This window comes from Nyctereutes procyonoides, unplaced genomic scaffold (assembly GCF_905146905.1).
Source record: "Nyctereutes procyonoides isolate TBG_1078 unplaced genomic scaffold, NYPRO_anot_genome, whole genome shotgun sequence".
Taxonomy (NCBI): Eukaryota; Metazoa; Chordata; class Mammalia; order Carnivora; family Canidae; genus Nyctereutes; species Nyctereutes procyonoides.
In genome coordinates this window covers 33,926,324-33,952,124 of record NW_026575052.1, presented here as the reverse complement: position 1 = coordinate 33,952,124, position 25,801 = coordinate 33,926,324, and the positions used below count along the sequence as shown (strand labels likewise).

Here is a 25,801-nt window from a genome sequence, read left to right as displayed (position 1 = left end):
GACTCTCATTTTCTCTCTCCTTTCATCTGTTCTGTTTTCTGCAAACTTATGTCAGTCTTTTAAAGGTATTTTGTTTCAACTTTCTGGTTTTAGGTTTGGTCTCTTTTTAAAAATTGTTTTAAGCCAATTTTTTCTCTTCTTGTCCCACCTGATCCCATTTCCCCCCTATTACTTGTCTTTAGAACACTTGCCAGGAAGCAAGTCCAAGGAGGTGTGAAGAGTAGAGAGAGTTCACATGACGGATACAAGCAAACTCTCTTCAGCCTCTTCCCTACTCCTGTGGTTACCCCTGCACTTGGCTCCTCAGATCCTTTCGCGGGATTCCCATTCCCCAGCCCTAACAGAACCTCAGTCCACAACCCTGATGGAATTTGGGAGTTAATGTCAGGGCCTGAAACTCATTACACAAACACAATTTTGACTTGCTAAAACAATTTGCTATCACCTCACATTGTTCAGCACTTGAGTACCGCAGTATCTTAAAATCCATGGTTTCCTAAGTATATAACCTTAATTTGAGCACAATTTGGCAAATGCGTATCTAGAAGTCTGGTGGTCTGGCCTTGACCCTTTCCAAGTGTTGCTGTTGAGCTTCTCTATAGACATTCACGGAGAGCACCAGCACCAGAAAGACTGTATCTAGTTTCTGGGACCATGTTTAAGATAATTTTTAAAAAAAGATTCATTTATTTATTTGAGAGAGAAGAGAGTGCATGTGCATGTGAGCAGGGGGAAAGGGCTGAAGGGGAGGGAGAGAGAGAATGGGAGAGAAGCTGATGCTTGGCTCCATCTCCCTACCCCAAGATCATGACCTGAGCCAAAGTCAAAAGTGGCTGCTTAACAGACTGAGCCACCCAGGAGCCCCATAAGTTAACTTAATTCCATTTTAGCTGTCATCAGAATGGCACACTTCCCTTACCAAAGTGATAGGATCATCTTTTGATAGAGCCCACTGGGGTTCCTTTTGCTCATTGAGAGAGCTGAAAAGGAACTATCACCCCAACCCTAATAACAATAACAAAAGCTGACTAGACTTTCAGTTACCTTGTTTTGTTTTTAAACAAATTTTATAAAAAAAAAAAAAACAAACAAATTTTATTTGTTTTAGTAACTCCACGTCCAGTGTGGGGTTTGAACGCACAAGCTTGAGATCCAGAGTCACATGCTCATCCAACTGAGCTAGCCAGGAGCCCCAAGTTATCTTGGTCTTTATTTATTTTTATTTTTTTCATCTTGGTTTTTTTTTTTTTTTAATTTTTATTTATTTATGATAGTCACAGAGAGAGAGAAAGAGAGGCAGAGACATAGGCAGAGGGAGAAGCAGGCTCCATGCACCAGGAGCCCAACGTGGGATTCGATCCCGGGTCTCCAGGATCGCGCCCTGGGCCAAAGGCAGGCGCCAAACCGCTGCGCCACCCAGGGATCCCTCATCTTGGTTTTTAAATGAGATTGTTCCCCACTTGATTTTTAAGGCCATTACATATTTCAAATGTTTATTGGCTCTTTGTGTTATGTGTGTGTGTGTGTGTGTATGCACTGCTGATTTATGTCTTTTGTAAATACTTCTATTGGATTTTTGTTGTGTTCCGGATTTATAACAGCCTTTTATATATTAAAATATTAGGTATTGTTTCTTCCGTATGCTGCATTTTTGGTCCAGCTGTCATTTGTCTTTTTTACTTTGTTTATAGTGTCTTTTGCCAGCCAAAGTTCTATGAATTTAAGTGGTTCTGTCAAACTTTTCCTCAGCGGTTTCTGGTTGTTTCATGTTTGGATTACTATGTGGTGGCAGTGTGGGATAGAAGAACACATACTAAAATGGGGGGGAACTGTGTTCTAATTATGGTTCTGCCTCTAACTAGTAGTATGACTTTGGGCAAGTCTTCAAGCCTAAGTTCTCTCACCTATAAAATGCAGCTGGGCTAGAAACCACCTCTTAAGGTCGTTTCATGCTTATCAAATACTACTATGAATGTTGAGATTCTCGACGTTTAGAAAGTTTGTTATCTTTAAGTAGGTCAAAGATTCTCCCTAAAATTAACACTTCTAATTTGCCTTAGCAACATTTCATGGTGTAAAATCTAGCCAGTGTCTGACTCAATAAAGCTTATGAATTTTGGACAGCTAAATTAATGACTTGAATTTTTATATAAAAGTTGATGGGTTTATACCTACTTTCTCTTTTAGGTTATAGACTTTATAGAAAATAGACCCTGCATTTAATATGCAATCTAAAGTATGCGTACTATAGAGCCACTATGTCAATGGACATAGACTATGGCTTATGATATTTTATTGATGATAATAATGAAATGTGTGACTACTGATGTAATAGAAAAAAAGTTTTTATTTAGGTAATATTTATAGTGTGCTCTCCTGTACCTCATCTCATTTGCTGCCCATGGTAACCCTATGAGGTAGGTAAGGAAGGGGATATCTTTCCATTTTTATAGATCATGAATTACTGCACAGAGATTAAATCATTTGTCCAAGGTCATCAGCAAGTAAATGCTAATGCCAGTGCCAGAACTTTTCTGAAAGATGACAAGACTGATGACAAAGAACTTATTAGTTAAGGTTTCATTAGGACAGAAGACAAACTAGAAATATCAGTTATCTATGAGGGAAGGTGGCTGGAAATCAGGTAAATGAAATAAAATATCAAGAATAAAAAAAGAATTACGTTGAAATTATAAAATAAAATATTTGAAAACGGGTTCTTCTCTTTGTATTTATTTCTATGTGAAGGATGACAAATCCTTTGGAAGGAGAGTGACATTTCTATCAGTAGTTTGGCATGCTGTATAGGAGGAAAAGTGAAAAATATATAATCTAAAGTTTTGTAGAAGAAAACATAAGCCCTTGGAGGGAGTTTCCAGAGGTAGAAGGAAGCCAAATTTAGTATCTATGTTAGAGGAAGAGTGGAAGATTTAAAAAACTAAGAAAACTAAAATACTGTATGATTGATCTCATGGTGGACATTAATTTAATGGCAGGAAAACAAAGGGCCTGGGCTAGGGAAAACAGCACAGAGGGGGAGCATTTTAAAATATGCTATTATTTAGCTCAACACTTGCACTCAATTCCCAGAAAATATTTTTCTCCCCAATGGAAGAAAGTATGAGTGTTAAAGTATATCCAGAATTATTTGAGAAAATCCAACTGAGAAGTATCACTTTCCAAATACTGATTAAACCAGATTTTAGTGAGATTTCTCCAGTATCCTGTCAATAACATAGAGATGATTCCCTTTGAAATAGGAATGGTGGGGATCCCTGGGTGGCTCAGTAGTTTAGCGCCCGCCTTCGGCCCAGGGCATGACCCTGGAGTCCCGGGATCGAGTCCCACATCGAGTCCCACATCGAGTCCCACATCGGGTTCCCTGCGTGGAGCCTGCTTCTCGCTCTGCCTGTGTCTCTGCCTCTCTCTCTCTCTCTCTCTCATGAATAAATAAACATAATCTTAAAAAAAATGAATGGGGGTGGCTCAGCGGTTGGGCGCCTGCCTTCGGCTCGGGTCATGATCCCAGCGTCTGGGATCAAGTCCCACATCAGGATCCCTGCGAGGAGCCTGCTTCTCCTTCTGCCTATGTCTCTGTCTCTCTCTCTCAGTCTTTGCCTCTCATGAATAAATAAATAAATCTTTAAAAAAAAAAAAAAGAATGGTATGTTGCTTAGCTAAACAAGTTTTTATGCTACATAGTTTAGAGCAGGGCATTTAGCCTCTTACTACACCTCAGATTCTGCTTCACACTCATGTATTGCCTATTTTCATTCATAGTTGATGTTAAATGTTTGTTGTTGTTTTAAATACTATAAAAAAAATAAATGCTATAGAAAAAAGTAGTTAAGTGTGGGTTGGAGTAAGAAAACAGCAGATTTGTTACCCCAAGAAGGATGGTATTCTTAAGTGAAAGCCTGCATGGAAAGGCAATAAGCAGCAGTATTTAAACTCTGTTGTTGATTAATACTGTTATAATTTAGAAGGAAGCGTGCATGTTGTAATATGATTGACACAGGGTATGATTCATCGCAGGGAAGATAGGAGAGGGGAAACAATCAGAAGGAAGTAGTAAAATTGGAAATGATTAGGGCAACTATTTGTTTTAGTTGGTTCAGGACAGTTGTGGTTTTACTTTTGTTGTCTCTGCATACTTGTTATTAACGTCTGCGCTTCCTCTCAAAAGTATTCTAGTTTTAATAATACATTAAAAAAATGATGACATTATATGGTCATCTTAGAAATGATGGGAAGCATGGTACATATTATCAGTGCCTTTTAAACTGAATTACTGGGGTTGGGGATCCCTGGGTGGCTCAGCGGTTTGGTGCCTGCCTTTGGCCCAGGGCTTGATCCTGGAGACCTGGGATCGAGTCCCGCATCGGGCTCCCTGCATGGAGCCTGCTTCTCCCTCTGCCTGTGTCTTGCCTCTCTCTCTCTCTGTCTCTCATTGATAAAGAAATTTAAAAAAATAAAAAAATAAACTGAATTACTAATAATCACACTTTTATGGGGCAAGCACTGTGCTAGGCAGCTTATGGACATTGTCCTCTGCCGTCCTCCCAATAATCTAATAGGCAGTTAGTATTATAGTCCCCACTGCAGAGATGAGGAAGCTCAAGTTTGTGTTTATAGATGTTCAGGAACTTGCCCAAGGTCACTCCGTAGCCAATTTTCTAACTCAAGCTGTCTTGTTTCAGAGATCACACAAATAATCATGCATTCTTTTTTATTTATTTATTTATTTTTTTAATTTACGATAGTCATACAGAGAGAGAGAGAGAGAGGCAGAGACACAGGCAGAGGGAGAAGCAGACTCCATGCACCAGGAGCCTGACGTGGGATTCGATCCCGGGATTCCAGGATGGTGCTCTGGGCCAAAGGCAGGCGCCAAACCGCTGCGCCACCCAGGGATCCCTAATCGTGCATTCTTTATTTTCTCTCTTACTTTAAAAAAATTCATGAGACATCTGAAAGAAATTTAACCCTGATGGGTACAAAATGTATGGGATGGGGGAAAAAAGATGATCAAGCATATACTAGGGCAAAAAACCTGAAACCTTTTAAAGCTTTTCACAAGAGGCAGACTTACCTCTGTTTTGAAAAACATTATTGAAAATATATCAAAAAGGCATGCTCTGGGAGGGATGATTCCATTCCCAAAGTATTATTAATTTTGGTTCCTGCATGTGTGGCCTCTTTTGAACCCAAGTGCCCCTTTCCCACACATTTGCTGCCCTAACCTCCTGCCCTCTCTCTATCGAGGGGCTAAGATGGAAGTGAAACTAGGGAAGTCTATCCTTACTAAAAATATGTGTTATAATGCATTTTGATCTAATGCTTCTGGACTTTAAAAAAAAAAACTATTCTAGCCTGCAGATTAATTTTCTCCTAATACTACATGGTAAAGACTTTGGTTTTAGGTAACCAATTCTTTACTAGGTGTTGAGAAAGAAAGAAAAAAGAAGGGATCCCTGGATGGCTCAGCGGTTTAGCGCCTGCTTTTGGCCCAGGGCGTGATCCTGGAGTCCCAGGTTCGAGTCCCGAGATCGAGTCCCGCGTCGGGCTCCCAGCATGGGGCCTGCTTCTCCCTCCTCCTGTGTCTGTGCCTCTCTCTCTCTATCATAAATAAATAAATAAATCTTAAAAAAAAAACAAAAGAAAGAAAAAAGAAGAGTGATCATCCTGAACCTTCCTTTGCCCTCTGCTTACTTGATTTTCATAGTGCTTCTGTGCAGTTGCTTGGCCTTCACGGGGAAATGACAGGGGGACCCTTTTGAAAACAGTAGATAGGCTCTTTCCTGAGACTTTTTTTTTCCCCCCTGATGGATGCTGTGTGCATTCCCTGGAATGCTTAAGACTTAAGACTTTGCTTCAGATATGTGGCTTATTGCTAGCAGATAGTAATTCCTCTCCTGAGCCCAGCCATTGGGAAGCAGAATCCCAAAGAATTCCCTGCCTTTCACAGAGAATTATTTAGAGAATCACAATGGGGGAAGATGAAGTAATAGTATCAACAAAGTTATTAGCTTTCTCTCTACGGTCAGTCGGTGGTCCTGGAGTTCAGTTAATCATTACAGAAGCACAGTTAGGCTTGTTGAAGGTGGGGTTTTAGTTCTCCTTTTAATCATAATTGAAATGTTAAGTCCATCTTAGTTGAACTGTGGGAGGATTTTCAAAGGAAACTAATCTGTAAAGCACAGAACAAGAGAGTGCCTTATAATAAAAGAACAAATGGAAGATTTGGCTCTATCTGTATGTGGTGCTCATGTGAGTTAGAACTGAGTAGTCAGTGATGAATAACAAAGATGAATCATTATTCCTGATTATTGGATACCCTGATCATACAGCTGTCATTCCACCCTTCTGTATGAGCACAGACACAATTCCTGCTGAAGATACTTTGCAAAGGCATCATGAAAGAATATTTGTCAAAATAGGTAATATTGCTAAGTGTATCCTGGCTTCCGGCCTCTTAAAGTCAGTGCTTTGGGGCTCATTCTTGCCCCACGTGGGACTCATTTAGCAATAAAATGGGGAGGCACTTTATTGTCTGTACTTCTCTCCATATATTTCCCCAAAGAATGCAACCACATTTCCCTCTCCTTTTTTTTTATTATTTTTTATATATCTTATTCATTTATTCATGAGAGACAACACAGAGAGAGGCCAAGACACAGGCAGAGGGAGAAGCAGGCCTCATGCATGGAGCCCGACGTGGGACTTGATCCCTGGTCTCCAGGATCAGGCCCTGGGCTGAAGGCCACGCCAAACCGCTGAGCCACCTGGGCCGCCCTTCCCGCTCCTATTTTGACAGCATCGGCATATGCTATCTCTATATTCCCTGCCATCAAAAGCTGCTTTGGGGAAACAATCTGATGAATTAGGTATAAATGACTAATAAGGCTTAAATATTACCTTTCCCAGGATTACAGCTTTGTTCTAGGGAAATAAACTACTCAAAGGGATTAAACTCCAGCAGCAAAATTTTAGGTGAGCTGGAGGAGGGGTTTTGGTTAGAGAAAGTTTTCCAGACTAAGTGGTAATCAGCTGATGGGTCCCCAAGGAGGAGTTTAAATAGGGGGAGATGGTGTGTGTGTGTGGGGGGCGGATAAGGCCAGGGTCAGTACAGGTCCTAACCTAGGGACTGGTCTGGTCCTATTATTTAGGTTTGGAAATCTATGATGCCACATTTAAAGGGGTCTTGAGGAATCCCTGGGTGGCTCAGTGGTTTAGTGCCTGCCTTCAGCCTGGGGCGTGATCCTGGAGACCGGTGATCGAGTCCCACATTGGGCTCCCTGCATGGAGCCTGCTTCTCCCGCTGCCTCTCTCATTGTGTCTCTCATGAATAACTAAAATCTTAAATAAATAAAGGGGTCTTGAAGTAACCTGAGACTAGATACAACATTGGAATTCCAGATTGCAGCTGGTATGGGGGGACACTCCATCCTGGGGCTGCTTCACTAGGGTGACCCTTCCAGCTCGCAGGCAATCCTTTTTGTGAGACTAAAAATAGCACTTAAACAATATACCAACCTTAAGATTTTAGGCAACGGCTAAGATTCATAGTCACGTGACTTAACTGGTTCGGTGTCAGTTACTATTACACCTGGCTGTCATTTCGTTTCCAAGCCGTAGTTCAACGCTCTCCCACCTCCAGTGCAGGACTGAGTCAGCCTGAGCACCCCGGTGCTATTTGGGAACCTTCAACTTCTGCTCTTGCCCTAAAGAACTACCTGCGTTCATTCCAGCAGCTCTGCAAGTAGCGAAAACGCTGTGGCACTAACCAGAGGGTCTTGACCACCTCTGGAGTGACTTCAAGCGTTCTCACTCGCGTCCGGCTCACCTCGGTGAACAATCAGTTCTTCGATGGACTTTATGAACTCCTTCCTTTGGATGCAAGCCAAACATTACCTATAGGGCATACGGTTCTGTATTCAAACTTGGCAATAAATGATTATCTCTGGAACACAGACGGAAGAACTGAAGCAAAGGCGTGGGGGACCCAGCGGCTAATCGGCGCCCGGCGCAGGGTTCCGCGCCGCGGAGGCTGGGGGCGGGGATCGGCTCGGCTTGTTCCGCATCGCTTACGCTCCTGCTCCAGAACAAGGCCGTCCTGTCTGTTAACACATTTAAGGCAGTGACTGCAAAAAAATGTGCAATGTTACGGTTGCAGCGCTCTCTGCCATATGTGTTGGTGGAACGCTTAGGAGTCTCGCTCCGCAATAAACGCAAACCGTGCCAGGCTGGATGCTCCGGGCCGGCGCGGCGCGATGCGGGGCTGCGGCGCCGGGGCCGGGGGCTGGGGGCCCACGTCGCTTTCGGAGCGTGTCCGAGGCTCCCCGGAACAAAGGCACGATCTTGAGGCCGTTTCGCGGGCCATCCCCCTCCCCCAACCCCAGCGCCGGCTTTGTCTCCTCGCGCGTGCGAGGCTGAGACTCGGAGGAGCCCCGAGCCGGAGGGGCCGGCGTGGGAAGCTGCCCCGGCCGCCGCTGCGGTTTCCTGCAACGCGACGAGCCCTTAGAGGAAGTGGGAGGGCCGCGCGGGGCTACCTGCAGCCCGCGGAGCGGGGCTGGACCTGAACCCCGCGCCCCCGGGACGGTCGTGGGCCGGGGCCGGGGCCGGGGCCCGGGCCGAGGCGGCTTGGAGGGCGGGGGGCTCAGCGCCCCGGCTGCGCGGAGGAGCTGGGGTCCCGGCTCGGCTGCGCCTCGGACGCGCAGCCCCGGCGCCGGGCCCTCCCCCCGCGCCCCCCCTGCGCGCCCCCCCTGCGCGCCTCCGCCCCCGCCCCCGCCGCCGCCGCCCCCGCGCGCCGGGACTGGCTCGCGCAGGCCTCCTGCCCGGCCGTGGGCGGGGGGGCCAAGCCCGCGGGAGGCGCCCCGCCCCGCCCCGCCCCTGCCCCGCCGCGCGCCGTCTCTCCCCCTGCCCGCCGGGGCGGTGGCGGTGGCGCTGCTGCTGCTGCCGCGCGGCCTGCGAGGCCGGCACTCCCCTCCGCCCGGCTCCCTGCTCCGCCTTTCTCTCCCTCCCTCCCCCCTCCCCCTTCCCCCCTCCCCGCCCCTCCCTCCCCTCGCAGGCTCGCTAGCCCGAGCGAAGGTGGCGCGGCGGCGCGGGACGCAGCCTCGGCCCCCGCCGCGGCCCCGCGAGCCCGAGAGGACCCCCGCGCCCCGCCCCCCCGCCCCCCGCGCCCCCCCCTGCGCCGCCCGGGGGCGCCCCCGCCGCGGCCGCCCGGAGGAAGAGCGAGCCGGGGAGCGAGGGGCCGGCGGCGGGAAGCCGGGAGAGGGAGGAGAGCGCGGCTCGAGGGCCGGCCCGCCGCGGCGCCGAGAGGGACGGACGGAGGGACGGACGGACGGACGGACGGCGGCCCGGGGACGGGAGGGGCGGGGCGGGGAGGGGGCCGCCCGCAAGCTCGCCCGGCCCCTCGGCGGCGGCCCCGGGGCGGCGGCGGGCGGAGGGCGCGGCGGGCGCTGTCGAGACAATAACCCGGAGCCGGAGGCCTAGCGCGGCCGGGACCCCGCGCCCCGCGCCCCCCGCGCCCCCCTGCACCCCCCGCGCCCCCGGCCCCCGGCCCCCGGCCCCCAGCCCGGGCCCGCCGCCGCGGGGACGCACTTGCGCGCCGTGATTCCGGGCGGTGTCACGACTGAAAAGTTTTTTTTTTTTTTTTTTTTTTTTTTTCCCTGCTCGGCGGAGATCCCGGTCGGGCTGGGACGGCCCTGCCCGGCGGCCCCGGAGCGCCGCCCCGCCCCCGCCGCCGCCCGGGCCCGCCGCCCCGGCCGCCGCACATCCGCTCGGCCGCGGCCCGGGCGCCCCGGGAGGGAGCGGAGCATGGCGGGCGGAGCGGCGGGGGAGCGGCCCTGAGCGGCGCCCCGACAGGTAACTAGCTCCCGCCGCAGCGCCCGAGCCGGAGCCCGGAGCTCCCGGGCCCCCCCCCCCGCGCCCCCCGCGCCCCCCGAGCCGCCCCGCGCCAGCCCCGCGCCAGCCCCGCGCCAGCCCCGCGCCAGCCCCGAGCCCGGTCGGGCGGGAGGCGGCGCCGGCGGCGGAGCGGCGGGACCCGGGGCCGGAGACCCCGAGAGCCCGAGAGCCCGAGAGCCCGAGAGCCCGAGAGCCGGCGCGGCAGGGCCTCTGTGCCGCCCCGCTCCGCAACGCCGACTTCCCCCAAACCTGTACGGCGTGTGCACTTCTGCGTCAGGGAAGTTGCTGAACCTGGCAACTTCTGTTTTGGGGGGAAAGTTAGGTCCCTGCAGCGAGGGCTTTACCGCCGTTGAGATGGCTGCCGCAGTTGTGGTACTGTTACCGGCTCTGCGACTTCTGCCTTCGTTTTTGTTTGTTCTATTTTATTTTACTTTATTTGTTTACTTTATTTAATTTTATTGATTTAGTTTTACTTTATTTAATTCAATTTTACTTTGTTTTGCTTATTTTATTTTATTTTTTTATTTACTTTGATTTTACTTTGTTATTTTACTTTATTTTATTACCTTTATTTTACTTTATTGTTATCTATTTTATTTTACTTTTTTATTTTATTTTATTACCTTTATTTTATTTAACTTTATTACCTTTTTTATTTTACTTTAATATTTTTTATTTTATCTTTATTTTATTATTTCATTTATTTTAGTACCTTTATGTTATTTTACTTTATTTTTTATTTTATCTTTATTATTTTATTTTATTTTACTTCATTTTATTTTACTTTATTTTACTTCATTCTGTTTTTCTAGTTGCAACCTTTAGAAACGTCTTTGGTTGGATTTTTATCCACGGACCTTGCCCTTCTGAGTCTTCCCTGTTGTGTTCTGTTGTTTTTTTGTGAATTTTAGGTGAGTGATCTGTTTCTCCAGTTAAGTGGCTCCTTTCAGACATCTACAACCCTAATGATACTTGTTTGGTCAATGAATCGAAAGCAAGTTTTCTGCTCAATGTTTCTTGTTAACTGACCTAGGAAGGAGAAAGAGAGAGTGAGCGTTATGGTCGCCCAGCCTTGTAGTGAAAAAACAAAAAACAAAAATACAGCCGTGAGTAGTTTGATCTGTTAAGACTTCTCTGCAGTTGAGAACAGAATGTATAGAGAGGGAAGTGAAATGCTTAAAGGGGTCGTTGTGGGAGTCGTATTGATTATAACAAACATCTGTCCCTTTAGAATAGTACTTTCCTTAGGTCTCTGTAGGTTTTAGGTTTTGGTCCTAAGGTTTTGGCTGGTTCTGTCTAATAAGCCACAGGGACCTCCTGTGGGGGCAGGAATTAGTGAAGCCGGGGAGACAGCCCACCAGTCGGAGTTATAAACACTTCTGAGCCAATCGGTAGTCTTTGTAGAGAAAACTACTTTGCTCACAACAAACACAAATAGCTTTTTTATTCGGTATTTTAGTGTGTCTTAATTTTTTTTTTTCTCTCAGTACTTTGGTAAAGTAGGTGAAACCTAATACTGTGCTTTTGAATAAATGTTAAAGAAGTGTGGCATCCTTTGGTAGGTATATCTTAACTATAAATTAATACTTACTTTGCTCGTGCTACCCTGTGAAAAATAGTTGGCATTCTTTAGTTCAGAGAAAAGATAACTTTTGAAGAGCAGGATCAAATTATTTCACAGCTTGTTTGTTGTTAGGTGAACTGCATTTCAAAATGAGAGTCTTTCCACTCTTACTGTATATTGTCTTGATTCCCCCCCCCCCCCTCAGAGTGTAGTCCTTGGAGATATTTTTAGAAATTTATTGTTTGTTTGTGTTGGTAAGATTGTGGACCTTCAAGTCATTCCTGTTAAGTCAGAGTAGCTTTATGAAGGAATTTAAAGTGTATAGGTGATCTGCTTTATGACTTGGGTAAGTAATATTAAGCAACGAAAGAGGTTATTCTTGGGCATCTAAAAGAGCAGAACAAAATAAATGGCATTGAACTTCAGTTTCCTTATATGGCTTATACTTGGCCTCAGAGCAGCAGAGCCTTAATAGAGCAAGTCTTTTATAAAGAATTATCACTTTGTGAAGATGTTTCTCTGCATTAGTAAATTTTACAAGTGAAAAGTATTGTAGCACTTGAAAATGACTGCTTAAGTCCATTTATAAAGTTCTTGATTTTTTTTTTTAAAGGATCAGTAGTGTATTTAGATGGAGACAGCACACTTTACAAATGGGAAATGTTCACCTTTGTAGAACCTTTGTTTCCTTTTGTACCACCAAGGCAAAATTTACTTTGTGGTTTACTTAGAATTTTGTTACTTCAGTACCGGATTAACTTGATCAATTTTAGGCTTTATATTATTGTCAGACTATACATATTTTCAGGCCTTGTTTAAAATGTGACCATGGGGTTTGAAAAGAGGTTAAGAAAGACGTAATCAGAATATTCAAGTGGCTTTACATTTTGGGTATTCTTTTTAGCATTATATGGGGTTTTTTTTAGATTAAATTGGTAAATCTAGAGTACTTCCAAAGCTTTTGTTTACATTGCACAAAATACATATTTAATGGCACTATTTACGGAAGGTACTTAGGAGTTTTCAATGGTGATAAACTTAATCCAGCAGCTAATTAATTCAAATATTATGTTATGAAGTTCACCTGCTGTTTGAGATCCAGCATTTGCAAACTTTTCGTGTCTGAAAAGCTTACGGTGGTTCAAAAAAGGAAACCCAGTTTTTATTGCATGCTATTTCTTAATGAAGTGGTAGCTGTAGTTAGAGACATTTTACATATATCATTTATAAATCTCTAAATTGATAAATTCCCCTCTTTTAGCGATAGTGATACTGAACTCTAAGGTACTAAACAATACCTTACTTTAAGAAACACTTTAAAATTTCAGAAAGTTAGGTGCATGTTTCAGCATTTATTTTAAATAATTGCTTATAGAGAACATAATCAAGAGTTTAAGCTGTTTTGTCTTAGAAATAGATTATGGCAGTGTTTGTAACATATTTGGGTTTGTGCATAATTTTAGTGATGTTGGATAGCAAAGTAGTTTCTTTTTTGTGAGGGCTACCTACCTAGATTCTTTTTAAAGGCACTGTTGCTTGAAGTTTTTGTTTTGACTCTTTCTCTTGCCTATTTCCCTATTAGATTCCCCCCCCCCCCAACACCTGCATTGTAGATTCTAAAGAGGTCTTTATTTTTTTCTGTCCTGACAACATAAATTGTACTTGTGCTTTGCTGGTCAAAATAGTTTGCTCAGTTTTTGCATGCATGCTGTTTTGCTTTTGCCATAGAAATATTTATGTGGATTATGCCTGATAATACTTTTGATTTTTGTAAGGAAGGAGCTCAGCACTTCTGCCTTCAAGTTTTCTTTGATTGACTCTGCATCTTTTGTTTCTTTCTTGGTGCCTTTCATCATTAACTCGAACCGTACTACACCCATTTTTCAGATTTACCTTTAGCGTTTGCCTCTGTTATCTAATCGTAAAAAAGGAATCTAGCTATTGTTAGACATTGTCTTCTAATTTCTTTAGCTTCCTATTTTTATAGTTTGCTTTATTTACTTCCTCTATTTTCTCCACGGTCAGCTGTTGTTTCTTGATTGTATGTTGCCCTTCCCTTCTTTTCTGAACTTTGAGACCATGCTCATCACCTAAAAAGACTCTTTACAACATAAATAGAAAAAAATTATTTGCCCCATTTGATTATAAATACCCTTTTTTTTTGCATTCCCACTCAGTTTACATGCCAGTATTGTAAGCTGCTACTCATTAATATATTTTGTTTTTATTTATGCTTCCTGAACTCTTTTTTTTTTTTAATATCCCCAGAATTTCTTCTGTTAAGATCAGGTTTTTACATACTAATTTTATTAATAAGACTCTCTATAAACCCTTATGCCTTCTTGTTTTATTATGCTTTTGACTTCTTAAGGTTTTGACACAAACATCTCTCTGTATATTTCTTCGTTTTGTCACTTTCCTTTCTGTCCTACCTCTCAAGGTAGGTGTCTTTTCTATCGGCGTCCCTAAAATTTTGAAATTGCCTTCCTTTGTTTTATGAAATAAGCACAGTGGAACTGTCACTTTATTCTTGTCACTTGAAATTTTGTTTCAGGTACTATTGGATGAAGGCCTTGCCAGGCTTAAGAAATGGTAGTGTGTAAGACAATAGAAAAGATCATCTAAAAATTAATAAAAGACTTTATGTGGAGAATACCTATGATTTTAGGTATATAGAATGTAGTAGAAAAAGTAGAAAATAATAAAAAGACAAATAATCAAAATGGGTGTAATAACATCTGGGGACATCAGCTCTATGGACATCCTTATTCAGAACCTATTTACTTTTGTACGTATTGAGTGGTTTCCGGTCTTTTTTTCTGTACCAGAAGAGTTGAGAAGGGCACTATGACAGCATCCTTAAGTTCCCAGAAGGGAATAGGATAATGGAAAGAACACTGAATAACTTAGGCAGTAGAGTAGTCTTGGACAACTTGCTTTGGGTCAGTGTGCCTTATACATTTCATCTATCCTTAGGAGAAATTACTCTTTATAGCATAATAATATAATTACAAGTAATAGTAGACCTAAGGCAACTATTCCAAACGTTTTGGTGTTAGGATGCCTTTATACTCTTAAAATTACTAAGAACCCCACAGAGCTTTGGTTTATGTGGATTATATTTATTTTACTTCCTGTACTACAAAATTTTTAAATATCAGTTGGTTTGTTCAAAAAAAATAAATCATTGCATGTTATAAACAAAACAACTATTTTTCAAAACAAATCTTAGCAAAAAGAGGGACATTGTTGAATATTTTTCCAAGGCTTTTATGTCTGGTTAAATAGAAACAGCTTAATTCTCATATCTACATTTATTTATTTATTTTAAAGTTTTGATTTATTTATTCATGAGAGAGAGAGAGAGAAAGAGAGAGAGAGAGAGAGGCAGGCACAGGCAGAGGGAGAAGCAGGCTCCATTCAGGGAGCCTGACCATCCCGGGTCTCTAGGATCATGCCCTGGGCCAAAGGCGGCGCTAAACCTCTGAGCCACCCAGGCTGCCCACCATACCAAAATTTCTTAAAGGATATATAGCTGCGGTGTCAGGTTGGACACTGTATCAGTGAATTTTTCATTCTTGTTACCTGATAATCCATTGGTTTATTTTGCACTTTGAATGAATCTTTTACCTGTTCATGATTTTCTGACATCATATAATGGTGGTTTGAGAAATGTTGGTTCATTGAGTTATACGTTTTCCAAATGTTGATGCATTTCTTTAGGTACTAGCAAACAAAAGAAAAAAATTGTTAACATCACCGCTAATTTCATCAAAAAACTCTTTAATATTGTGAAGCTGTCAAGTTCAGAGTGACAGATAAACATTTTCCACATTTCTAAATTTTCACTAGGAGGTTTAAATATTAATCGTTGGTAACAAATACAGTTAGTGTTTTTTCCTTGAAGTTGCAGGTGTACTTGGTTTATTTTTTAGAAAAGGTCTCCCGAATTCCTAAGCCTACAAGCATAGTTTGTCATTTGTTCTTTTAGGTCGAAATGATGTTTTATGAGAAAAAGATTAAGTTAGCTCATCATTTGAAGTAATTACAGAGGTGCTTTTCCTCAATATCGCCATTCTTTCACATAAAATGTGAAAAAGACAGTATTGAGTTCAGATTTAATAAAACTATTTTATACTGTTTTATTAAAGAAATCAGGTGAAAGTGACATTTAAAAAGAGATCTGGGAATGACTACAGAGAACAAACTGATGGTTACTGGAGGGGAGGGGAGCAAGGGATGGGTTAAACAGGTGATGGGTATTAAGGAGGACACTTAGGATGAACACCGGATGTTGTAAGTGATGAATTGCTAAATTCTACACTTGAAACTCATATTGCACTTGTACGTTAACTAGCTGGAACTTGAATAAAAACCTCATGGGGGGAAATCTGGGAATATGCAGTGATGCTCATATAGCTAGATGCCAGTGCTTTTGCACTAAGGTGTTAGCAATTTTACCTATCATTTTTTTGCACCATTGCTGTTAGTATAATGGGAAAGGGCAAATGATGTTTCAGTATTATTATGAAAATCGTTTTGATCTTGAAGACTCTTTGAAACACCTGAGGACTTCTAAGGCCCTAGGAGCACACTTTGCACTTTAAAAACTTGGATGTTGGGATTTAGGGAGCTTTCATTACTTTGATTTTGTGTGTGCATGTGCGTGTGCGTGTGTGTGTGTGTGTGTGTGTGTCTTGTATTACATTCTGAAAGAATCCTGAGGCTTGATATTTTAGCTCACCAATTTGGTCTTCACTTCTTTTCAATTACTTTATTTGGTGGGGATGATAGAGTTTCTGGGAACTCTTTTTCACAGGAGTTAATTTTTTTGTTGGTTTTTTGAGAGAGTGAGCAGTGGTGAGGCAGGGGAAGGCGGGCAGTGGGTACAGAGGGAGAGGGAGAGAGAATCTTTTTTTTTTTTTTTTTTAGGGAGAGAGAATCTTGAGCAAGTTCCACGCTCAGTGAAGAGCTGGATGTGGGGCTGGATCTCACGACCCTGAGATCATACCTGACCTGAAATCAAGAGTCAGATGCTTAACCAGCTGAGCCACCCAGGTGCCCCATAGGAGTTGATTTTTAATTTTTAGCTCTATTTTTGGTTTACTTGTAACCTGTTGAATCTCTGAGATAAAACTTTTACATTGTTTTCTGTTTCCTCTCTTAGCAGTATGGGAGATTTGATCATACTGTGCTTGATGTATCTATCATGCTTCTGGTTTTTCCTCAAATTTTAGATTTTTTCATTGTGGTTAAAGCTTTGTACCGTGGTCCAGATTGTATGGCATTTGTCATTTCATGGTACTCTCCCAGCCCATGTGCATCCCTGTTGTTCTGGCTTTGGTATATTTATTTACTTAATGGCTTTCTCCTTTAGGGTATGTGGGTAGCTTGTCCTCTTACACGTGTTTCCTTTCCCTCGGGGAATAATATTCCCCTATTTTCACAGTTATACTGACCGAGTGTCAGAAATCCCGCAGTACAAAGTGCTTGCTGGAGGCCTGAACTGTGCAGCTGTTCTATGGTTTTATTACCTGGCTGACTGCCCAGGACACACTTCTCCCAATCCTTATTGCTAAGAAAACTTAACTCTTTTTGGAGATCCTACTTTGTTGTCTGATTGCTGAGGCTAGGACTTCCAATACTATGTTGAATAGCAGTGGTGAGAGTGGACATCCCTGTCTGGTTCCTGATCTTGGAGATCCTACTTTGTTTTGTATATTTGGTTCTTCAGATGTATGTTGTGTTGTCGTCATTTCCCACCTTCCCCCACTCCCATTCAGTTTTGATTCTCAACAAATGCCATTCTATGTTATTATCTGTAAATATAATCCTCTCTGGCAATGCTGTAGATTTTTTGTAATTCTTCTTTCATATTTAAAGGTTTGAAATAATGACAAATCTACAGAAAAGTTGTAAGCATAGTACCAAAAGAAGCATAGTATGAAAAACTTTTTTGTCCCTGACCTAATATGACAGTAAGTTGCCCTCCTGACCCCAAAATACTTTAATGTTTATTTCCTACAAGTAGGGACATTATCCTATGTAATGACATTATAACTATCAAAACTAGGAAGTTAACAAAGAATACTTAACCTAAATCTCACTAGTGTTCCCATGTCTTTTAGAGCAAAAAGATCCACACGAGAATCTTGCGTTACATTTAGTTGTCATGTCTTTTAATCTGCACAATGTCTGTGTTCACTTTCAAGGACCTTATTACAGATTACAGATCTAGTTATTTCATAGAATATCCCTTAATTGTATTTCCGTGACGTTGTTATGATTTGATCTTCGATTAGATTTATATTTTTATGATTAGATCTTCGACAGGGTTATCGTGGAGTGATGCTGCATTCTTCTCATTGCATCTTATCAGGTCGTAGGCAATTTCAGTTGTCCCCATTATTAGTGATAATCGTTGATTATGCAATTATGGTTGTAACTACCAGATACCTCCTTATGCCAAGGTATTCTTTCCTCATTTGTAATTAACACATATTTTTGAGGAAGGTAATTTGGGACTATGTAAACATTTTGTTCTTTATTTTTAACTTATTCATTTATTTACATCTATATAAACTCATAGTTAGCTATTACATCCGTTGCATTATAATCCATTATTATTCATTTTGATACTCAAATTTTTGTGGATTTGGCTAGTGAGAACCCCTTCCAGCTGACTTAATTTCTGTTTTCTTTTTGATACAGCTCTTCCTCCTTGAGTACTTCTTGTATCCAGCACAAAATGGTGTTCAGAGTTACCATTAAATTTGCTCTAGTCATTTTTAGCGGAAAATGGTACTTAGAAGCCAAGATCTGGGTATTTCTTGTCTTTGTTGTTCTTGGGGTATCTGCTGCACCCAGGCCTCCCTAGTATATAAAGCTAAGGGATATTTTTATTTGCACACAAGTACACATTCACATGTATGAGTATATTTCAATAAATACAGAATGGTTTCTCAGTAATACGTCTGATTTTAATTCAGCACCACATGGTTCATTCTCATGATTTCCCTTTGCATAGTTGTAATTTATCTTTGACAGTGAGAACTAGTTTTGTTTCTGTACTTTTTTTGGTGAGGGAGATGAGGCAAACATTTGTTCAGACAGACATATTCAGACAGAAGTCAAATCCCTGTAGTCAAATTAATTTTCAAAGTATTTCTAAAGGGATACAATTCTAAAATACAATATTTGGTACAATACATTTTGGTGAAGTATTTCATTCCTTAGCAATCCCGGGTTATCATGTGAAAGGCAGATGAATGGTGGATGGAAAGAATCAAAGAATCAGTACTCTTAATGGATAAATCCTTGTGGAGGTAATGTGGGAGCTCAATTTTAGTTGCATGCAGTGATTTTGATGTAACTCTGTTTTTCCATGTTTAGGTTATATTGTTTGTGTGATTCCTAAGTTTGGCGTATGTATCTTTTTTCCTGATAATGTTGTCCTTAGAATTTCAAACCTTAGGCTAAATCTAAGGTCTGGAGGGGTGGGTGGGGATGGGATTGTTTCATTTGTATTAGGACCAGTGTGAGAAACCTGTAATCTCCCTTGCCAAGGCTGTTGCTTAGCCTAGAAGAAGTTGGTTGACTTCCCCAACCCTGGAGATTTTGAAGTGCTTTAAAAAGTATACTGGGATACCTTACTGTGACTAGAATTAAGATTTGCTCTCCGTCTTCTAGGAAAAGATAAGGATCCTGGCAGCAGCAAATGGATTCTTTGGGTGCCCTGTTAATCTCTGGGGACCTCAAAAGATTTTAATTATCCTGAAAGTAACTGCAGAATAACAGAGACTGTGTATAGTAGCTACACTTTGATTTGTCAGAGATACTTGATATCAGCACATGGTTTCTTGTCTGCTCTTTTGAAAACCATCCCCAAGCCAGAAACCCTGGGAGTCTTCTTGCTGACCTTACTCACTGAAATCAATACTACTTCTATCAGTTCTTTGTTTGTGAAGTATTTATAGACTGAGATATTTTAGGGTAGGCTAGAGGGCTGGATAAGGTACAAGTAGAAGAGGCTTTGGTAGGCAAACGGCTAAAACAATTATGTTAATTTTTTCTGGTTATAAAAATTCAAGTACAAAAATATATAGCAAATGAAAAATTTCCACAATCCCATCTGTCTCAGATACTCTTATCAGTGCATTGTGTATTATTCTGAATACTTCAGTATGTAGTCCATCGTATCATTGTGCATGTGTATATACATGTGTCGGTATTTTTAAATATAAATGGGACATATATTTCAAATATATATAAGGAGATCTAGTAGATGTGTTTGTGTGTTAATTAGTGTTATGGTTGTTTGTAGGTCGTTATACATGACACTGCTGTATAGAATATATGTTTATCTTATACTTTATGCACATAAATGTTTGCACTTTTATATGATTCTGTTCTTTTGGATAAATACCCAAAGTGCATTTGCTATGTGTATAATTCAGAATGATTGATAGAAGCAAATTCTCTCTCTGAAGATTTTGTATCAATTTATACTTTCACAAATAGTATGTAAGAGTATGTAAGTGCATTCTTGAACAAATTGGATATAAGCTGACTTAAAGTACTTGTGCAAATCTGAGGCAGGTAGTAAGGTATATAATACGTAAGAACATAGGCTTTGGAGTTAGGTTGCCTGGGCCTAAATCTATTCCTTACTAACTGTGACGTTAGCAAGTTCATTGTAAGAATTCTTTTAGGAATATTACATTTTTGTGTGCCTTTTATGTTCCATATGGATTTAATTGGTTTGTTTCTTATATGCTGCTTTGGTTATATAGAAGTTCAAATTTTAATATAGTTAAATTAATCAATTTTTATGCGTTTTTGGATTTAATGATATTCTTGGAAAGGATTTGTGCCAAGATTATAAACATATAATAACCTAAGTTTTTGGCTTAAGGAGTGAAATAATCATCTGGATTTATTCTTAGAATATTTCTATCTACTATCACCATTTGTTGGGTAAATCATTTTACCTCTAAAATTCTATCTTTATCAATAGTAAAGTTCCAAATATACTTAATCTATGTCAAGAGTTTTCTTTGCTTTTTATTATGATAATACTATGCTGTCTTGATTTTTTTCTTCATTTTACTATGCTTAATATCAGAAAGTTGTGACTTATCACCCTGTTTTGCACCCAGGTGCCCCTATTTTGTTTTTAAATATTGATTTATTTGAGAAAGAGAGAGACCGTGTGTGTGCATGCATGTGGTGGGGAGGGCAGAGGCAGAGGGAGAGGGAGAGAGAAACCCCAGCAGACCCCAAGCTGAGCATGGGGCCCAACCTGACCTAATGACCCTGATTGTGACCTGAGCCAAAATCAAGAGTAATATGTTCAGCAGACAGAGCCACCCAGGTCCCTATCACTCTGCTTTGAAAATAATTTTCCAGGTGGACTTGAATCATTCTTACCAACTTCTAAATACTTGTTGGTATCCTGGGAGTGCTTTGAATTCATAGATTAATTTAGGAAGTAATTGATACCTCTAAAATAGCATATGCCTTTTATGTGAACATAAGTTTTCCACTTAATAGTTTACACCTTTCAGTGACATTTATGATTTTCTTCTTACAGTTTATGCCTCTCAGTGGCATTTATAATATGTATATTTCTTGTAATTATAAAGAAATGTGTGTATCTTTTGCTGTGTTTATTTCCACAGACTTAATGGAGGGAGGGTGAGAGCTGTTGCTGTTATGAATGGGGCTATTTCATTGATTGTATTCTTACCTGGGTATTTAAATAGAGGAAGGGGATTGATTTTTCATATGTATTACCTGCTGTATTCTGAAGACTTGAAACCCATATTTTTAACTACAAAATCTTTTTGAAGTTTTTATTTAAATTCCAGTTAGTTAACATATTAGTTTTAGGTGTGCAGTGTAGAGACTCAGTGCTGCCATACATCACCCTGTGCTCATCACCACACATGCCCTCCTTAATCCCCATCACCTCTTTTACCATCCCCCCATCCACCTCCCTTCTGGGAACTATCAGTTTGTTTTCTATTAACTACAAAATTCTTCCCTCAATTTCCTTACCTTGCCTGAGACCCTCCACCACTGCTAGGGTAGCAGTCTGATTTATTTAATCTTAATTAATGGGACAGGTTATTTTTATTGCTGCCCAGGACCTTCCATTTAATCATACTGTATTTGCTTTTTTTTAATTTATTTTAATTTTTTATTTTTATTTTTATTTTTATTTATTCATAGAGACACAGCTAGAGAGAGAGGCAGAGACACAGGCAGAGGGAGAAGCAGGCACCACGCAGGGAGCCCGATGTGGGACTCGATCCCGGGTCTCCAGGATCACGTCCTGGGCTGCAGGCGGCGCTAAACTGCTGTGCCACCGGGGCTGCCCTGCTTTTTTTTTTTTAAAGCATTGTCTGGTTGTGGGAATGGGAAGGAGAAAAAGATAATTTTCTAAACTGAATGTCATTTGTTAGAGAAGTAAAAATTCTTGGCTGATTTAAGTAAAAGTTGGTATCTTCTACTACAGTTCTGCCCCTTAATTGCCTCTTGAAGATGTTTTCAGTAATACTAGAATGGCTCCATGAACCTTTTTGTTTCTTGACTGATTTTGGTTTATCTCTGGAAAAAAAAATTCCAATTATAAACATTTTCCTTGAATTGCTTTGTACTTAGTATGATGCACAGTAATAATCATGTATACCAATGGATGGCAGTTATTTCAGTCCTTTATTTGATTAAAATAGTAAACTCTGTCTCTCTTTTTTAAAGATTTTATTTATTTTTTCATGAGAGACAGAGAGAGGCAGAGAGACAGGCAGAGGGAGAAGAAGGCTCCATGTAGAGAGCCTGATGCGGGATTCGATCCGAGGACCCCCGGGATCATGCCCAAGCCAAAGGCAGATGCTCAACCACTGAGCCACCCGGGCGTCCCTACAGTAAACTCAGCAAACTCTCTACTTAAGTTCATGCACATATTTTTGTCAGTTTACATGGTTTCACTGGCCTTGACCTTATCCTAGCTGTAATATGATTAATAGATAATTTGCTGTGAATGAAAGATAGGTTCCCCAGAATGCTGATACTTTCCTCATAATCAATGGATTTTACCTCTGAAAGTGACTTAGAAAACAGTCCAGTCTAGATAACTACCCTATCTTTCTATCTTTTTTTTAATAATTAGTAAAAAAGGAAACTATTGGCCCAGATGGGGAAGTGAAATGTTAGAGGTCATTTAGTTTGTTAGTGATGTAAATGAGGTTAGAAAAATAAATTCAGTTTTCCTCTCATTTTTTATTTAAAATCATTTAGTCAATATATAATACATCATTAGTTTCGGATGTTGGTTTTTCTCTTACACCAACCTTCCCTAGGTAGTTTCTGAAGTATACATTTTCTTTGGCACTGTTTTTTTGTGCCAGATGTTTATTTTTTACTTTTTACTTTTCACTCCTCCCCAGATGTATTGAAATGTCATTGCCATATACATTGTCTAAGTTTATGGTGTACAGTGTGTTGATTTGATACACAAGTATTGCAGTATGATCACCTCCACTGTATTTGGTGATACCTTCATCATATCTAAGCACATGATTACTTTTTTCTTAGCAATTTTCGAGTATATAACACTGTATTAACAATCCATCACAATGCTAATCCATCACATTATATCCTCAAAAGTGTACTTAGTTTCCCCCTCAGACCCATACTTCTAACTGGAAGCTAGAATAACAATATTTTCCAAATATTTTCAACAGTTGTTACAGAAAGGGACCCCTGGGTGGCTCAGTGGTTGAGCATCTGCCTTCTGCTCAGGGCATGATCCTGGGGTCCTGGGATCGAGTCCCACATGGGTTCCCTGCGTGGAGCCTGCTTCTCCCTCTGTCTGTGTCTCTGCCTTTCTCTCTCTCCATCTTTTGTGAATAAATATATAAAATCTTTAAAAAAACAATAGTTGTTACCGAAGAAGAAGTTCTGGGGTCATGTAAATGATGAAACCTTGGACTAATAAGCCCATCCCCCCCATCCCCAGCCCCCCACCTTTGGCAGATTCCCATCTGTCACAGATGATCATTTTTAAATTTAGAAATAAATGGAATTCAGTTCGGTTTACAAAAAAAAAAGTTGACATAAATATTTGAGCCAAGAGGATCAATGGAAAGATTTATTCTAAAGTAGTACATAATTTGTAATCACAAAGTTAAAAAAAAAAACCTTTTAAAGATTTTATTTGAGAGAGCGTGTGCGTGAGCTAGCTGGGCAGCAGAAGAGAGAGAGAAGCAGGCTCCCCTCTGAGCAGGGAGCCCGACAGGGGCTGGATCCCAAGACCCCCAGATCAGGACCTGGGCTGAAGGCAGGTGCCCAACTGACTGAGCCAGCCCCTATCACCTCAAATTTTAAAAAGCATTACTTTTTGAGTAGTTTCAGATTTCAGGAAAATTGAAAATTTAAGTATGAAGTTCCCATATATTCTACTCCATTCCTGTTTATCCTTTAGTTAACTTATGTTTGTTACAGTTTGTGAACTCATAGTTTACATTAGGGTTTACTCTTTCTGATATACATTCTGTGAGTTTTGACTAATGTGCAAGGACTTGTGTCCACCGTTGTTAGTGATAGCGTTGCGGACGGTTTATGGGTAGGTGAAATTAATGACAGCAGCCTTGTAAAGGATGAGAGAGAAGAACTGGGGATATTCTAAGAATTCTCTTAGGATACTTGGCATTACTTGAGAAGACTGAGTTACCTTTTACTGGCATATATGTGGGAATAACTACAGAATGTAAAATCACCCGTATTGAATATTTGGAAGCTGACTTTTAAAGAAATTATAAACTTTTGGTGATTCATGTCTAGTTTCTGGAAAAATAATGTTTAAATGTTGACCTGTTTCATTTCTCAGAAACAGGCAGGCACAATTATAGATGAAAGTGGGAGCATTCCCATCACTAAACTTTTTAATGATTATTCTACAACTCCTATTTGGCTTCTTTCTACACATTGTCATCCATCAAGTCCAACTCAAGTACCATTGTTTCCACTGAAGGTTCCTCAGGTATTTAAGTCTTCCCTTCTTTGGATTTATGACTTACAGTTTTTTTTGATTGTGGTAAAATACATATAACAAAATTTACTGCACTAACCATTTTTAAGTGTACAGCTCGATATTAAGTACATACTGTTGTGCATTAATCACCAGTGTCCGTCTTCAGAACTCTTCATTTTGCAAAATTGCAGCTCTGTGTGCATTAAACAATAACTTCCCCTTCCTTCCCTCTTCTTCCCAGCCATTGGCAACCCACTATTATACTGTCTCAGTGATTTTGACTAGTTTAAGTGCCTCATAAAAACGGAATCATACAATGTTTGTCCTTTTGTGTCTGGCTTATTTTACTTAGCATAATGTTCTCAAAGTTCATCCATGTTGTAGCAGATGCACAGTTTCCTTTTTAAGGCTGAATGTTCTATTGTATATACGAGATTTTGCTTAACTATTCATCCGTCAATGGGCACTTGGGTTGCTTCCACATTTTAGCTATTGTAAATAATGCTGCCGTAAAAATGCGTATCTCTTTGAGACCCCACTTTTAAATCTTTGGGTTATATATGGAGAAATGGAATTGCTGGGTTATATGACAATTTATTTTTTTGGGGGGGAACTGTTATACTGTTTTTCACAGTGGCCACCAATAGTGCACAAGGAGTCAAATTTCAACATATCCTTGGCAACACTTATTTTCTGTTATTTTTATTTTTGTTTTGGAAAGTAGTCATCCTCGTGGGTATGAGGTGGTATCTCATTGTGGTTGTTTTTGTTTTTTTAAGTAATCTCTACACCTGTTGTGGGGCTCAAACTCATAACCCAGAGATCAAGAGTCACATGCTCTACCAACTGAGCCAGCCAGGTGCGCCTCTCATTGTAGGTTTGATTTCCTTTTCCCTAATGATGAATGATAGGAACATCTTTTCACATACTTATGGGCCATAAGCACTTTTCATGTGCTTATTTTATGTCTTTGGAGAAATGTTTGTTCAAGCCCTTGGTCCATTTTTGAATCAGGTTGTTTTGTTGTTGAACTTTAGGAGTTCTCTGTACCCTGGATATTAATCCTGTACCAGATACATGATTTGCACATATATTCTCCTGTTTTGTGGGTTTTTTTTTTTACCCTGTTGATAGTAGCTTGTACAGATTTTATTTTTTATTTTTTATTTTTTTTAAATTTATTTATTTTACGATAGTCATACAGAGAGAGAGAGGCAGAGACACAGGCAGAGGGAGAAGCAGGCTCCATGCACCGGGAGCCCGACGTGGGATTCGATCCCGGGTCTCCAGGATCA

General features: G+C 41.1%; 1 protein-coding gene across 2 annotated transcripts in view; it reads left to right on the top strand.

Annotated features, from left to right (window-relative positions):
* The first annotated feature begins 9,736 nt into the window (after positions 1-9,736).
* ERBIN (erbb2 interacting protein) overlaps positions 9,737-25,801 on the top strand; it is a 114,029-nt gene continuing 97,964 nt past the window's right edge. Inside the window, exons 1-2 of one of the 2 annotated variants that reach the window (XM_055331238.1) lie at positions 9,743-9,867; positions 10,719-10,817. The gene's annotated coding sequence lies outside the window, so the exon portion shown is untranslated. Of the gene's footprint in view, positions 9,868-10,718; positions 10,818-25,801 lie in introns of both variants that reach the window. The other variant, XM_055331237.1, reaches the window with a different exon arrangement.